We start from the raw sequence: 18,284 nt of genomic DNA on the forward strand, positions 1-18,284 counted from the left end.
TCATTAGGGAAATACACATCAAAGCCACACTGAGATACCACCTCACACTGGTCAGAGTGGCTAAAATGAACAACTCAGGAAACTACAGACGCTGGCAAGGATGTGGAGAAACGGGAACCCTCTTGCACTGAAGGCAAGTTTATTTAAAAGGTACTCTGTTATCATTGAGTAGCTAGAGGAGTCTAACCACTTAATTTTGTCAATGAAGAGACTGAGATCTAGAAAATATAAGGCACGGCCGAAAGTAGAACAAAGGTCTCCAGATATCTAAGCTATCATTCTTTACATTCTACCATGCAATTTTAGAGGGTTTAGATAGAGTCCTGCCTAATGCCAAGATGATTGGGCACGTGACCTCCTGACATTGCCTTTATTCTTTTCAGATACATCCCCTGATTTTAAAATACGTGCCACACTAACTATAGATTATAGACATTAATATCTAGTAACACTATTATCTTAGCCTCTTTCTTCCCAGATGCGTTGAGGTGCAATTTACAAAACTTGTGTATACTTAAGATATATAACGTGATATTTTGATATCGGTCTACATTGTGAGATGTTCGCCACAATGAGCTATCTTAACCTCCTATGACTCCTTGCATCCTTTATCCTAAAGACTCATGGAAGCTAAGAATTCATTGCATTAGTTTGATGGTTTTGAGAAAAGCTGAGAAAAATAAATAAGGGATAATGATTGTTAGCCATGATTGCAGTGGAAAAGGTAGCAAGTTTTCCAGAATCCCCTAAGCAATTTTCTACTGAAGAAATCTGAAAGATGAGCTTAAGAACTGTAACTGGGAGGCAGTGCTTATTGAAATTTTTCTTACATTGCTGAATAATTTCACATTACTTAGGCTGTGTCATTATGTATTTCTATCACAATAGGGGGAAAACATTAAACTAATGAACGTCGTGCCTCGTTTGTCAAGATCTGAGTCATTGGCACGAAGCATCTTTCACTGTAAATGCAATTTGGGAGATTCAAGCATACTTCTCCCATCCGAAAATACCCAAGTGGTTAGTACTGAGCCATTTTCCTAATACATTGAACATTAAAAATAATCTCACATATGGGAAAGCTATTCGAGACTAGATGATTAAAAAGGAAGACTAAACGAGAGACTGCACGTTCTATTTGTACAGGCCACAGTTTTTCCTTTTGTGAAGACAGCAAGACTTTTCTGAAAATGGGTATTTTTAGAATGTCATATTGTGTAAAATGTTACAAAGAACTAAACTTCCATTTTCCCAGGCACCTCTTTCAAGAGGCTGCTTTTGCAAGCATCATGTGGGCGTCCTTCACTGTAAACACCTGAGGACGTGAAAGAATCAACGTACACAGTTTACGACAGTGAGCCAACTGGCTAATCCGTATTTGGAGTGCCCAACTATTGGGGCCAGGAAGAAATTCGGGACAGGGGAGGTTAGAAACCAAAGCGAACCAAAACCAAAACACAGGACGAAGGAAGAAGCAGGTGTCAGACCTCCCTTCTCCCATCCCTGTTTATGAAATCAGGAGCTCCGACTCCCATCAGAAAAAAGAACGTAAGCCTAGGAAAATGGGAAGGGGCATTTGTTTTAGAATATATGCCTAAGCTGAAACGTGTATAGACCTAGAAGAAACTGGAGTTGAGACCCGCCTGGACATCTGTTCATCGGGGTTGGGTGGTCTGGATACAGTGAGTGGCTGTTCTTGAGGTGTAAGTGGCCCTCCATGCAGGGAGGTACAAGAGTCTTTTATATTAAGTGTAATCCTGCCATACTTCTGATGATTCCTACCTCCTGGTATTCATGCCTTCTTAAAATTTTTTAAAATGTTTATTTATTTGAGAGGATGTGGGGAGAGGGGATCCCGAGCAGACTCCGCACTGTCAGCGCAGAGTGCGACACGGGGCTCAATCCCATGAACCGTGAGACCATGACCTGAGCCAATATCAAGAGTCAGACGCTTAACCAGCTGAGCCACCCGTGTGTCCCCTGGTGTTCATGCCTTTGTATGATCACTTGAGGGTGGGCAGAACCCGTGACTTGCCTCTAACCTACAGATTATGGCAAAGGTGATGGATGTCACTGCCATAATTAGGCTACATTATATGGCAAAGGTGATGGGAGGTTACTGCCGTGATTATTAGATTATATAAGACTCCGGGGGCGCCTGGGTGGCTCAGCCAGGTAAGTGGCGGACTTTGGCTCATGTCATGATCTCATGGCTCTCAAAAATAAATAAACATCAAAAAAAAGTCTCTTTTAGTTTAAAAAAGACTCCATTTTAGCAGACTGTAGCGAGACTCCTTGTGGGCATGAAGCGAGCAGCTTATTAAAGAACCCCACTTGAGAAAGAACCACAGTGGGTCTCTGGGATCTGGAGGCCGCCTCCAGCTGATAGTAAATTTCCAGGGCCCTCCATAGTTAGTTTCAAGACAGTGAATTCTGAAGATTCCCCAGTCGAGAGTCCAGACATCTCAGCTCCAGCAAACATTTGGATTGCAGCTTTGTGAGGCTCTGAGAGGACCCAACCGACCCGTGCCCAACTCCTGGTGCACAGAAACTGAGCTAATAAATGTGGGTGTGGTGTGGGACACCAAGTCTGTGCTAATTTCTTAGGCAGCAGTGAGAGAACTAACGCAATGCAAAATACGTGTTCCGGGAAAACCTCGCAGTTGGTAAACTGATGCGTAGAATATAAAAGGGTTTATGGGGAAAATAGGGTTGGGACAGACCACTTAAAAAATCATGTACCAGATAATGCGAACAGAGCACAAACGAAAACTAACAAAATCCTGGGAAAATTGAAAAGACAGGGCAAATTACTAACAAATAAAAGACAATTGTATTAGACACACACGTTTATCTCCCCCAAAAGGGTTAAAGGTAGCTTGACCGAAGGTAGTGGAAGGGCCAGGATGGCTGAGTTGTGTAGACAAAGGTAGTGTGCACACAGATCTGAGAGAAGAGACTGCAGTGTTTTAGCTTTGAAGGACTGCCATAAAAAAGTGAAGTGTCACAAAACGGGAGGCTTCAACAACAGAATTTTATTGTCTCTCAGTTCTGAAGGCTACAAGTCCAGGATCAAGGTGTGGGCAGGGTGGGTTCTTTCTGAAGACTCTCTGGGATCTTTTCCAGGCCTCTGTCCTTGGATTGCGGATGGCGTTCTTCTCCCTGTGTCTCTTTATATCATCTTCTATGTATGTCTCTGTGTCTCAATTTCCCCTTTTCCTAAGTACATCAGTCATTGGATCAGGGGCCACCCTAATGACCTTACTTTATTACCTCTGTAAACACCTTCTGCAAATAAGTTTCACATTGTGAGCTACTGGGGGTTAAGACTCCCAACACATATTTTGTGGGGGGGGGGCAGGGGGGAGAAGGGACACAATCTACCCATAACATACACTAATGGATTCTTCTATGGCTTCCTGGATTCACTGCTGTTCGTTCAGCAGCTGTTACGTGATACAAAAGTTTCATCCCTGATGGGAAAAAAGAGAGCATAAGCCACATCAACTTCCCCTTCATACTGACATTATTACTAATCCCCAATACAGAAATCTGACCTTTCATAGAACAGTCTAGAAAGCATTTAAACCTCTTCCTTCTCACATAATGACCGTGTGTGTGTGTGTGTGTGTGTGTGTGTGTGTGTGTATACGTGTATGCATAAAATGATGTTTTTTGAGTGCTTACAACATTCAATTAAATAACTTGCCCAAGGTCAGGCAGCTAGTAAAGGAATGAGGTATAATTAAAAAATAGAAGCTACGCCTGGCTGACTCCGTCAGTAGAACATGCAACTCTTGATCTCAGGGTTGTGAGTTCAAGCTCCATAGTTGGACACGGAGCTTGCTTACAAAATAGCAGAAGGCAAATTCAGGTGGCTTGGTTCAACAGCCTACAATTTTTAAATTTGATTTTATTATATATTCCGGTATAGTTAACATGCAATGTTGTATTAGTAACATAGGTGTGCAATATAGTATTTCAACAGTTGCGTACGCCACCTAGCGCTCATCGCGACAAGCGCACTCCCGAATCCCCATCACCTATTTCACCCATTCCTCCCCCCCGCCTCGGGTAACCATCAGTTCATTTTTCTATATATAGTTAATATCTGTTTCTTGGTTTGCCCTTCTCTCTCTTATCCCCTTTGCTTGTTTGTTTTGTTTCCTAAATTCCACATATGTGTGAAATCATATGGGATCTGTCTTTCTCTGACTGACTTATTTTGCTTAGCCTTATACTCTCTAACTCCACCCACGTCGTTGCAATGGCAAGATTTCATTCTTTTTGATGGCCGAGTCATATTCCATTGCACACATATACACCACATCTTCCTTGTCCCTTCCTCAATCGATGGCCACTTGGGCTGCTTCCACATCTTGGCTATTGTAAATAATGCTGCTATAAACATAGGGGTGCACGTATCCATTTGCATTCGTGTTTTTGTAATTTTGGGATAAATACCTAGTAGCGCAGTTACTGGATCATAGGGGTAGTTCTATTTTTACCCTTTCGAAGAACTTCCATATTGTTTTCCAGAGTGAGTGCACCAGTCTACATTCCAACCAACAGTACAGGGGGTTCCTTTTTCTCCCCATCCTTGCCAACACTTGTTTCTTGTGTTGCTGATTTTAGCCATTCCGATAGGTGTGAGGTGATGGCTCATTAGAGTTTTGATTTGCATTTCCCTGATGAGGAATGATGTGGAACATCTTTTCATGTGTCTGTTGGCCTCTGGGCGTCTTCTTTGGAGAAGTGACTGTTCGTATCTTCTGCCCATTTTTTAAATGGATTATTTGGTTTTTGAGTATTGAGCTTGGTCAGTTCTTTATAGATTTTGGATACTAGCCCTTTATCAGATATGTCATTTGCAAATATCTTCTCCCATTCCGTAGGTTGCCTTTCAGTTTTGTTGATTGTTTCCTTCACTGTGCAAAAGCTTTTTGTTTTGATGTAGTCCCAATAGTTTACTTTTGCTTTTATTTCCCTTGCCTCAGGAGATATATCTAGAAAAATGTTGCTATGGCTGATGTCAGAGAAATTACTGCCTGTGCTCTCTTTTAGGATTTTTATGGCTTTTGGATTTTTATGGTCTCACATTTAGGTCTTTAATCCATTTGGGGTTTGTTTTGTGCATGGTGAAAGAAAGTGGTCCAGTTTCATTCTTCTTCATGTTGCTGTCCAGTTTTCCCAACACCATTTGTTGAAGAGGCTTTTTCTCATTGGACATTCTTTCTTGTTTTGTTGAAGATTAATTGACCATAAAATCGTGGCTTTATTTCTGGGTTTTCTATTCTGTTCCCTTGATCTATATGTCTTTTTTTGTGCTAGTACTATACTGTTTTTTTTTTCAGTGTATTTATTTATATTGAGAGAGAGAGCAGGGGAGGGGCAGAGAGAGAGGGAGAGAGAGAGAGAAAGAATCCCAAGCAGGCTTAGCACTGCCGGTGCAGAGCCCAACTGGGGCTTAAACCCAGGAACTGTGAGATCACGACCTGCGTGGACATCGAGAGTCCAATGCTTAACCGACTGAGCCACCCAGGCACCCCTTCTCATTTTTATTTTTAAAGTTTATTTATTTAAGTTGAGAGAGAGGGTGCACGCATGCCAGCGGGGGAGGGGCAGAAAGAGAGAGAGAGAGAGAGAGAGAGAGAGAGAGAGAGGGAATCCCAAGCAGGCTGCACACTGTCAGCACGGAGCCTGATGCGGGCTCAAACTCACAACCATGAGATCATGACCTGAGCCAAAATCAAGGGTCGGATGCTTAACCAACTGAGCCACCCAGGCACCCCTAAAGTAACATCCTTTAGATTCTATTGTAGTTTTTCTCAAATTATGATCCACGGACTCTTGGGGAACTTATATTTTCTTGAGAAAACTTGCCAAGTTTATGAAACACTCATCTGGCCTGGGATGAAGGACTATCAGAACAAATCATAAAAATGGGACATTATGGACCAGACTTAAACTTAGAGTAGATTTACAGTCTACTGAGGGCATGGGCCACAGGATATGTACTGTGGTCAGAATTAGGGATGTACAAATCACCACCTCCAGCCCCCGGGGTGCTTGAGTGAAAAGAGCAAGCGAGCACGTGCGTGTGCACACACGTGCACACACTTGTACAAAATTAGTATTTTGATCATAGGGAGGAAGAAATGGGACTTGAGGGAGAAGAGGGGAGAAGGGATTAGTGATGTTTCGAAGGAGCTACGCCCGAGGGTGATTCAGGTTGTTGATGCTGAGGAAGCAATACAAGAGTCTAAGCAGCTTGTCCGGAACCCTGGATCTGCGAGGATGATGTCACTGTAAATCCCAGACCTTCTTTATTCAAAGCACGGTCCCCAGAGCAGCAGCATCACAGGGGAGCTTTGACCAGAAATGCGGAGTCCCAGGCCTACCCCAGACCTGCTGAATCAGCATCTGCATTAAAACATTTTTAAAATTTTTTTTAACGTTTATTTACTTTTCAGAGAGAGAGAGAGAGACACAGAGGGCGAGTGAGGGAGGGCAGAGAGAGAGGGAGACACAGAATCTGAACCAGGCTCCAGGCTCCGAGCTGTCAGCACAGAGCCCGATCCGGGGCTCAAATGCACAAACCATGAGATCATGACCTGAGCCGAAGTCGGACGCTCAACATTTTAATGTATTAAAAAAAAAAACAGACTTCGGATGTCTAAGTCCAGTGCTTATAGTTTAATGCATCTGAGGTGAAGTATTTGTAATAGGTTCTGAAATGATGCTGACCCATGTGCTGCCAGTCCACACGTCATACTTTGAGAACCACTGCCCTATATATGGGGGCAAGAGAGAGCAAGAGAGAGGGTGGAGATACACTCCCTGCTTTACTCAGGATTCAAACAGAAGGTGAGATGTGCTTGAACCTGCATGTGGAAATTAGCGGTTGGTTCAGCCTTGCAAAGCTAGCAACATAACTTCTTCCTACACATGAGCAGGCCCTGCGCGTTATTTAGTAATTTCTGAACACCCTGAATTTAAAAATATATATATTTATTTTTGAGAGAGAGGAAGCATGAGCAGGGGAGGGGCGGAGAGAGTGGTGGCGGGGGGGGGGGGGCAGAGGATCTGAAGTGGGCTCCTTCGTTGATAGCAGAGCGCCCGATGCGGGGCTTGAACTCACAACCTGTAAGGTCATGAAATGAGCCGAAGTCAGATGCTTAGCCGACTGAGCCACCCAGGTGCCCCCCTGTATTAATCAAGGGTTCTCCAGAGACACAGACCCAATAGGAAGTGTGTATATGTGTGTATATATCCATTTAGAGAAAGAGAGAGAGATTCATTGTAAAGAGTTGGCTGAGACAGTTATGGAAGCCAAGAAGTCCCAAGATCTGCAGTCAGAAAGCTGGAGACACAGGAGAGCTGATGTGTGGTTTCCGGTCTGAGTCCAAAGGCCTGAGAACCAGGGGAGCCAATGGTGTAACTTCCATTCAAAAAATCCAGCAGCGCTAGAGACCCAAAAGGAGCTGATGTTTCCGTCGGAGTCTGAAGACCAGTGAAGACCAGTGTCCCAGCTGAATAGGCAGGAGGAGTTTCCTTTGACTGGGCTTTTTTGTTCTGTTAGGTTCTTCAAGTGATTGGGTGAGGCCCAACCACATTATGGAAGGCAAGTTGCTTGACTCAGTCTACCAATTCAATGTTCTTCTCACCAAGGAGCACCCTCAGAGACACAACCAGAATAATATTGGCCAAACGTCTGGGCACCTTGTGGCCCAAAGCGAGACATAAAATCAATCATCCCACACCCATAGTTTTGGTTGCTACTGTGGATTTTTAAATCATTATTACCTTGTTTAATTGGCCATGGTGGTTATATAGAAACATTTTTGGTGCCTTGATCTTGTGTGTTAAATGGCTGACAAAACCTTCTTCCTGAAATTTATTTTGTAGATGTGTACGTATTTTCCATGTAGACAATCATATCATCTACAGATAACTTTCTTCCTTTCTTTCTAAACAATACACACCTTACTGCTTCTTATTAACCTGAAATTATACACTGGTTAGAAGTATTGAATTTACAGCTAACTTCCTTTCCTGGTTTCAATGATGTTTATGGATTTTGTGGTATAATCTTACGTTATCTCATATCTCTGGATCTCAATTTCATCATGGTAGCTCCAGCACGTATCTCCATACTGGTTGTCCCTTGAAGAATTGTTGTGATAATCTAAAAAAGAAATTGATGGAACGTACTTATAAGTTCTCTGGCTTTTATGTTTCCCTTTCTGGCACAAGGGCACTACCCCTTCTTTTAAACTTAGCTATATATTAAACAGTTTTTGTTAAATCTTATCCAGCATTTCTGTGTTTGTCGCAGGATGGGGCCTATTGGCATGGGCTCACTTCTCCAAACTTCAGGAAGAAGTCAGTTTCCTAGGTCAGTTTCCCTCATGTTGTAGTCTAAGTAGGACTTGTACCGAGTCACCTGGAATGCTTGTTTTAAAAGGCCTATTCCTGGACACCCCAGACCAGACCTACTGAGATAGACATGACCCCTGGGAACCTACATTTTGCAAAGAAAACATTGAAGTTTAGTAGCCACCTTTGGGGATCTTCCAACTTAGGGCTCCAGAACAGAAAAGACAACCAAAGCCCTATTGGGAGAAGAATGCCAATTATATAGATTTCTCTACTGGATTTCCATATGAATAAATTCTCGGTCTTAAAAATTGTAAGGGGAGATCCTCAAAATGCTAGAGTAACTGTGCTTTTTCCCTAAATTTCAGAGCACTGTTGACTTTCGGATTCTACTTGCCTTCATAACGAATTCTTAAGTGTTGGAGTGCCTGTCATGCGCACTTTCCTAACAGTCCTGAAACAAGCAAGGCAAGTTCAAGCAGAGCAGAGAGACACTGAAAGACAAATCTGGTTTAGTTTAGGTGAAGGAAAGAAGGAGGAATTTTCCACTTTAAGCTTACTGGAGGCTGTAGTGACACTACGTTCCATCTGTTCGAAACACCTTCTTACACCAATTAAATGCGGCCTATTTTGATTTAGCTTCCAGTAAGTTTAGATTGTGTCATTCAAAGCTTGTCTTTTTCAGGAGACGTTCTCTACCACGTTGCAGTTCAGTACCTAACCCAGTGAGTTCAGTGGTTGCTAAGGGACTGTTCAATGTGTGTTTGCACTATCAAAGCTGTACCTTCAACTGACAAAGAGTTAAGGTTAAGAGATGCAATCAGGTAGCTGAGAAATGTCCTCCTGAATGTAAAAGGATGATCACAGAATTGAGTATAGAGGCATAGTACTGATGAATATTTTCTTCTCTCTCGACAGTTTGAAATAAAGAATCAGGTACGCTTAGCTTCAGCTAACTAATTTTGAACTTTGGGAACTCAGCATCTTGTTACCGATTGTTTGAGGAACTGAGGTCTTTATCAACGGAGGGAAGATTCCTCCTGCACAGGCAGCAACTGAGAACAGCCATATAATGGAGCAAAGGAGGCCAAGAAATCTCTCTGAGAGGGTTGGGGATGTACAGGAGGCAATGATACTGCTCATACATAAGGAAGATTCCACTGACGGAAGACTCTTGCCCCATCCTGACCTCAGAGAGGCTCTATATAAACTCCAGATTCTTCCCAAGTATTCTGAGGATGGAACACAAGTCATACCTGCCCATTCGCTAGGTACCAGCAACTAGCAACACACACACACACACACACACACACACACACACACACACACAATCTCTTTCCCTGCACCCCCCCTCCTGTTTACTAAGAGTCTAGGTGAGTGAAATAACAATTTCCCAAGTGTAGCATTCCTCAGCAGGACCAGTTCTTAGGACCTCTTGACATCTATCTTTGAACTACAAAAGCTTTTCACAGAAAATTAGCCAAATATGTCAGACTTGAAACCATTCTTGTAAAAAGTTTAAACTATTTTAAGGAAAAGGATACAGTTAAAAGAAATATTATATTTAAGGAAGATAGGGGTTATATTAAATAGTGGTTGATAAGGAGGATTAGCAAAGGAGCACCTGAGTGGCTCAGTCGGTTAAGCGTCTGACTCTTGGTTTAGGCTCAGGTCATGATCTCATGGTTCGTGAGTTCAAGTCCCACATCAGTGTGTGTGTTGTCAGCGTGGAACCCACATTGGCTCTTCTGCACACCCCGCCCTTCCCCCTTTGGTTCTCTCTCTTTCTCCTTTATCTCTCTCTCTCTCTCTCTCTCTCTCTCTTGCACAAAATAAATAAATAAACTTTAAAAGAAAAGAAGGATTAGGAAGTAAAATATGAAATGGACCTGTGGGTTCTTTCAATCTTGCTTTAGATCATAAACTATTAGGTCAGTAGGATTTATCAATGAGCAATTTTAATAAAGAAGCATTTGGATATTTTCAGTAAAATAGAAAGCAAAATTGAGTTTGAATGTATATACCAAATGTATATAATACGTTTTACCCGTTTATTAAGTAACTAGGGAAACAGGGGCAAAACCGTAAAATTTCTTGCTTAGCAACAGATTGGTAGTTCATCAGAGTCTAGGCTCCCAGGTTTTCACCTGAGTACGCATAGTATACCATGGTTTTGATTCTCTCATTCACCTTATTCTTTTTTCTGGAAAGAAGCTGGTGGCTGAGAGCTTGAAGCCATTACCAAGGCACTCCTATCTATCATAAAGTACAATCCAAATATGGTCTTTTTATAAGCAAAAGAAACAAAAGGGATCCAAACTAGAAAGGAACGAGTTAAATTGTCTCTGGCTGAAGATGACAATGCTCTTATATATGGGAAAGCCCAAGACTCTACAAAGAAACTCTTAGAATCAATGAATTCAGTAAATGTGCAAGACGCAGAATGAATGTGTAAAAATCACTTGTGTTTCTATACGCCAACAGCGAACTCTATAAAAAAGAAATAAAGAACACAATCCCATTTATAATGGCATGAGAAAGAATAAAATCCATAAGAATAAATTTAACTGAGGTAGAAGGTCTATACACTCTATTGTTAAGAGTCTCATGGTTTGTTTCCCTCTCTCTTCGTTTTTCTGTCCCATATGTTCATCTGTTTTGTTTCTCAAGTTCCACATCTGAGTGAAATCATACGGTGTTTGTCTTTCTCTGACTTAACTTTGCTTAGCATAATACACTCTAGCTCCATCCACACTGTTGCATATGGCAATATTTCATTCTTTTTACGGCTGACTAATATTCCACTGTGTATATACATACCACATCTTCTTTGTCCATTCATCAGCTGATGGACATTTGGGCTCTTTCCATGGTTTAGCTATTGTTGATAATGCTGCTGCAAACACCGGAGTGAATGTACCCCTTTGAATCTGTATTTTTGTATCCTTTGGTAAATACCTAGTAGTGCAATTGCTGGGTTGTAGGGTAGTTCTATTTTTAACTTTTTGAGGAACCTCCATGTTTTCCAGAGTGACTGCACCAGTTTGCATTCCCACCAGCAGTGTAAAAGGTTTCCTCTTTCTCCACATCCTCACCAACATCTGTTGCTTCTTGTGTTGTTAATGTTGGCCATTCTGACAGGTGTGAGGTGGTATCTCATCGTGGTTTTGATTTGTACTTCCCTGATGGTGAGTGATGTTGAGCATTTTTTCATGTGTCGGTTGGCCATCTGGATGTCTTCTTTGGAGAAGTGTCTATTCATGTCTTTTGCCCATCCCTTAACTGGCTTGTTTGGGTTTTGGGTGTTGAGTTTAATAACTTCTTTATAGATTTTGGATACTAACCCTTTATCTGATATGTCATTTGCAAATATCTTCTCCCATTCTGCAGGTTGCCTCTTAGTATTGTTGATTGTTTTTTTTCACTGTGCAGAAGCTTTTTGTCTTGATGAAGTCCCAATGGTTCATTTTTGCCCCTGTTTCTCTTGCCTCCGGCGATGTGCCTAGTGAGAAGTTGCTATGGCCAAGGTCAGAGAGGTTGCTGCCTGTGTTCTCCTCTGGGATTTTGATGGTTGGAGGAATCAACATTGTTAAAATGTCCATATTACCCTAAGTGATCTGCAGATCCACTGTAATCCCTATAAAATTCCAATGTCATTTTTTACAGAAATATAAAAAAATAATCCTAAAATTCGTATGGAACCACAAGAGACTGGAGTAGGCAAAGCAATCTTAAGAAGGAAGACAACACTGGAGGCCTCACCCTTCCTGATTTCAAAACTTCCTGATGTTATAAAACTATAATAATCAAAACAGTATGGTACTGGCATAAAAACAGACACATAGACCAATAGAGCAGAATAGACGGACTGAAAATAAACCCACACGTATGTGGGCAACTACTCTATGACAATGGAGAAACAATAGTCTCTTCAATAAATGGTGCTGGGCAAACTGGATAACCACATGAAAAAGAATGATATTGGGTCTTCTTACACCATCCACAGCAATTGAAATGGATTAAAGACTTAAATATAAGGCTTAAAACTCAAAACTCCTGTGTGGGGGGTGGGGGGCAGGGTCGGAGAAAAGGCTCCTGACATTGGTCCTGGCAAGTTTTTTTTTTGGACTTGACACCAAAGTACAGACAATGAAAGCAAAAACAAACAAGTGGGACTACATCAAACTACAAGGTTTCTGCACAGCAAAGGAAACATTCAATGAAATGAAAAGGCAACATACAGAATGGGGGAATATATTTGCAAACTATATATCTGATAAGGGTTTGATATCCAAAATATATAGGAAAATCATACAACTCAGTAGCGAAAACAAAACAGACAAAAACAAAAAAACAAATAACTTGATTGAAAATGGACAAAGGACCTGAATAGACATTTTTTTCAAAGACCTACAAATGGCCAACAAGTACATGAGAAGGTGCTCAGCATCACTAATCCTCAGGGAAACAGAAATCAAAATCACCACGAGAAATCTCTTCATACCTATTATAATGGCAAGTATGAAAAAGACACGAGAGAACAAGTGTTAGTGAGGATGTGGAGGAAACAGAAACCCTTGTACACTATTGACGGAAATGTAAATTGGTACAGGATCTCAAGGAGAGATCTGCAACCCCATGTTCATTGCAGCATTATTCACAATAGCCAAGATAAACAACAGATGAATGGATAAAGAAAATGTGACACACACACACACACACACACACACACACACGTACACAAAGAAATGTTTTTCAGCCATAAAAAAGGAAGGAAATCATGCCATTTGCAATAACATGTGTAAACCTGGAGGACATCATGCTAAGTGAAATCAACGAGACAGAGAAAGATAAATACTATGTGATCTCAGTTGTATGTTGGAATTTAAAAAGTTGAGATCATAGAATCAGAGAGTAGAATAGAATTTACCAGGGGTTGGGGTTGAGGAAAATCGTGAGATATTTGTCAAATAGAACAAACTTTTAGCTATAAGAGGAATAAGTTCTAGGGATCTGATGTATAGTAGGATGACTATATTTAATCTATATTGTATTGTATACTTGAACTTTCCTAAAAGAGTAGATGCTAAGTGTTCTCACCATACCAACAAGAAGGGGCAGCTGTGTTTTGTGACGGATGCGGTCATTAACTTGATTGCAGTAGTCATCTACAATGTGTACACCTATCATCACGTTGTACATCTTCGATATATATAACTTTTATTTGTCAAAGAATTAAAAATTAAGTCCTTCAGTAATACTGGCCTCAGTTGCTCAGTGGTGACATGGGTCTACCATTTAGGACAAGGCAGTTTTCGATCGTGTTTTCAAGCGATTCACAATAATAACAAAACATGCAATCTAGGATTTCTACAGAGGGAGGGGAGTCACTGAGAATGAGGATATAATGGTGTCAGTGGATTAGACATTTAGAGTGCAAAATATCTGCAGTGCGAAAGCACGAAGCTAAGAGTGTGGACAGCTAGGTGGGAGTAACAGGAGGAGGCATGTTTTGGAGTTTCGTAATGACAACATGTCCTGATGGCTATGTCCACAGCGGAACCACAGAAGCCTTGGCTGCAGTGTAATGGGAGAAAAGATCATTAGAAGTAAAGACGGCGAGGAACCGAGGTTGTGGAGCTTTGGTTGGGTCACCCACCAGAGACGCTTAAGGAAGTCATGGCGCGTGGTAACAGGAGGAGGGGAGGAGGGAGAGGCCATGAGCCAAGAGTTCAGGCCACCAGCGAAGAAGGAAATTTGAGCGAGATGTCAGTAATGACTGCAGAAGCGGTAGCTGGAGTTATAGCCTTGTATGGGCTTGTAGTGTAGACTACAAGGGTTATGTGAGCTACAAGGGATGCTGGGCATTTTTTAATGAGGGAATTAAACGGAGTCTGAAAATGTCAGGAGATGCAGTTTCCACGGGAGAGCAAATAGGAAAGGGAGAGAAAGATCTTAAGGATGACATTAGAAAGGACAATTTTCAACCTAAGACTTTTATCACAGTTGGGTGCAGAGTGACAAGCCAGATATGATCTTGGCCAGCAGCCCCTGGAGCTTTAGGAAACACCTGGTAGGAAGAAGAAAGAAAACATTAAATAAAATACAGTTGGGTTGTTCCAGGGATGAATGTTGACCTGAGAAACTGGAAACAGAGACTAGGAAGGGTTTGTAAAGTGGGTGATCTGAACACAGTTCCCAGTTGGCACAGTAAGGCCAAGAATGAATGAACAATACACTCTCCCTGCTGAATATTAGCTGCGGTGTTAAGGACAGCAGTAAAGGGAACCAGCCTGGAAACCAGGGTGAACGGCCATCTCTAATCTTCACAGGGAAGAGTTTCCTATGAAGCTAACACCCATAGGCATCCATACAAAATACAAACACTTTTGAAAAATGTTTATTTTGAGAGGGTCAGCGAGAGCGTGAGCGGGGGGAGGGGGGGTAAGAGAATCCCAAGCAGGCTCCGTACTGTCGGCACAGAGCCCAACGCGGGCTGGATCCCATGAACTGTGAGATCATGACCTGAGCTGAAGTCAAGAGTCGGATGCTCAACTGAGCCACCCCGACGTCCCAAAATGCAAACGCTTTTATTAAATAGTCTTCAATAAGCAAGGACCCAACAGATGAGGGAGCAGAGCCGGGACAGCTCCCTGCATAAACATAGAGGAACGGGGCACACGGGGCTCAGATAGCCATTTGAGTCCAGGGGCCGGCACCCTCGTGCAGTAAGCCCAGACCCAGGGATGTTCCAGTTCCGAGCCAGGCCAGCTGCTCTGAGGCCTTAGGATCAGAGTCTGGGCTCAGTAGAGCACCTGCCGGAGGAAATGAAAGAGCTACTGACGAGGCCTCGGGAAGAAAAAGTTTCCTTGTATCAGTACCTCCCTGCTCCCCGATTCCATTCACACCTCTGTGCATGACCCTGTAGGTTCCCTCCGGTTGCATCCGGGTAGCTCAAGTCCAGCGGCTCCCCCGTAGACGTTCTCAGCGTGTCCCTGCTCTCAGAGAGCATGTCGGCAGGCGTCACCGTGTGAGGCGTTCTTGAAGGGCAGGGTTCTCACAGGCAGCTCACAGCACAGCCCCCGATGCCAGACCCATCTCCCCGTGCGCTCACTTCTGAGGGGTAGGTTGTCCAGACTCCTGCATGATGTTTTGGGTGTTTTGTTCTCTCTTGTTCTCTAGAATAGGATATCGCGGTGAGTGCTGACCATGGGCCTCTCACAGCCAGGAAGGTTCTTTCTCCCCAGCCTCGATTGAGCTGAGAGCTGCAAGGCCCCAGGGAGCTCTGGACAGGCCCCTCCTCGGAAAGGACCCCCTTCTGAGGACCAAGTGTTTCAGGAGAGAGAGAGCATCCAACTCTCCCACACCCAGGCGGTCCGCGACAAGCCCGGCCACAGCCACGGCCCAGGGGCTTTCCTGGGGAAGACGGGCAGGGGCCGCGTCCTAAAGAGGCACTGCTCTCCCACAGAGAGAAAACTCTGCACCTAGTTCTCACAAAATTATACGTGTACAGACAAAAGTATAGGTGGGTACAGTACACAATGGTGGCACGGGTCCACTCTGGTAAAAGCAGTCAGACTGGGAGGTAATCCTTGAACCGGTCCTGAAGACGGCCCAACGTGAAGACGTGGCTATTTTTATACCTTTCTATACCCTAAATTTGTTAACCTAAGGTAACACTGAGGTAACATCTCATATGGTCTGAAAATTAGCCTCAAGTTAATCACAAAAAGGAATTCCAAAACAACGTTGACCAGTGAGGGCAGCATCAGAATTAGCCCATGGTGGTAACTGTGACCCCCACACATACCTGCCTGTATTCATTCTGGTTCATCTGGTAACATTCTCGTCACTTGGACACAAATGGAAAGACATTCCATTCCATGCTTATGGATTGGGAGAACGGATATTGTTAAAATGTCTATACCACCCAAAGCAATCTACACGCTCAATGCAATTTCTATCAAAATACCGACAGCATTTTTCACAGAAGTGGAACAAACAACCCTAAAATCTGTATGGAACCACAAAAGACCCCACATAGCCAAAGCTATCTTGAAAGCGAAAAGCAAAGCTGGAGGCATCGCAATTCTGGACTTTAAGTTATATTGCAAAGCTGGTCATCAAAACATGGTATTGGCACAAAAATAGAAACATAGACCTAATGGAACAGAGTAGAAAATCCAGAAAGAACCCCACAATTATATGGTCAATTAATCTTTGACAAAGCAGGAAAGAATATGCAATGGGAAAAGGCTCTTCAACAAATGGTGTTGGGAAAGCTGGACAAGATGCAAAGAATGGAACTGGACCACTTTCTTACACCATGTGCAAAAATAAATCCAAAATGGATTAAACGCCTAAATGTGAGATCTGAAGCCATAAAAATCCTAGAAGAGAACACAGGCAGTAACTTCTTTGACATTGGTCATAACAACATCTTTCTAGATATGTCTCCTGAGGCAAGGGAAACAAAAGCAAAGATAAACCATTCGAACTGCATCAAAATAAAACGCTCTGTACAGCAAAGGAGACAATCATTAAAGCTAAAAGGCAACTTATGGAATGAGAGATGATATTTGCAAATGACATATCCGATAAAGGGTTAGTATCCACAATACATAAAGAATTCATAAAACTCAACACCCAAAAGCAGACAGTCCAATTAAAAATGGGCAGAGGACATGAACAGTCATTTCTCTTAAGAAGACATCCACATGGCCAACAGACACATGGAAAGATGCTCATCATCACTCATCACCAGGGAATTGCAAATCGCTACAGCTCACTACGATGAGCTATCACCTCACACATGTCAGAATGGCTCAAATCAACAACACAAGAAACAACAGCTGTTGGCAAGAATGTGGAGAAAAAGGAACACTAGTGCACTGTTGGTGGGAATGCTAATTGATGCAGCCACTGTGGAAAGCAGTCTGTAGAGTCCTCAAAAATAGAACTACCCTATGATCCAGTGATCACATTACTGGGTATTTACCCAAAGGATACAAGAAGACAAATTCAAAGGGATACATGCTCCTCTATGTTCATAGCAGCATTATTTACAGTAGCCAAGATATGGAAGCAGCCCAAGTGGCCACTCACTGATGAATGGATAAAGAAGATGTGGTACACACACACACACACACACACGCGCACACACACACACAGTGAAGTATTAGCCATAAAAAAGAATTAAATCGTGCCATTTGCAATGACGAGGATGGAGTAGAGGGCATAATGATGAGAGAGCATAATGATGAAATAAGTCAGAGAAAGACAAATGCCAAACGATTTCACTCATATATGGAATTTAAGAAACAAAACAAGTGAGCGAAGGAAAAAAAGAGAGAAGGGCAAACCAAGAGACAGACCCAACTGTAGAGAACACACTGGTGGTTACCAAAGAGGAGGCGGGTGAGGGGATGGGTGAAACAGGTGATGGGGATAAAGGGGGGCACTTGTTCTGATGCACCGGGTGATGTAGGGAAGTGTTGAATCACTATATTGTACACGTGAAACTAATATAGCACTGTGTTAACTATACTGGAATTAAAAACTTGTAAAAATGAGAAAAAATTCTAATCACTTTACAGTGACACTTCGCAGTCTTTTAGCAGCTCAAATAATGGATTTTTTTTTTCTGTGTTTTTTCTCTGAGTTGATCAGGAGTTGAATTTGGCTGTGTGTAGTATTTTGTTTTAGTTCTCATTCCACCTCTAAATAACTGCCCGGGTGGGCGTCGGAAGGAAGCCCCTCTACAGAGGATTGAGGGAGCTGAGAAACACACAGCTACCCATTCGTCCCCACTCCACATAGAAGATGAAGAATAATCAAACAAGGGGACCAGGAGCAAATGACAGTGAGTGACGGGCATTCCAAACCACATAAAGAAAGTTGCTGTT

Source organism: Lynx rufus, unplaced genomic scaffold, assembly GCF_022079265.1.
Source record: "Lynx rufus isolate CCGP_SWC_20201006 ecotype Redwood Valley unplaced genomic scaffold, mLynRuf1.p SCAF_19, whole genome shotgun sequence".
NCBI lineage: Eukaryota > Metazoa > Chordata > Mammalia > Carnivora > Felidae > Lynx > Lynx rufus.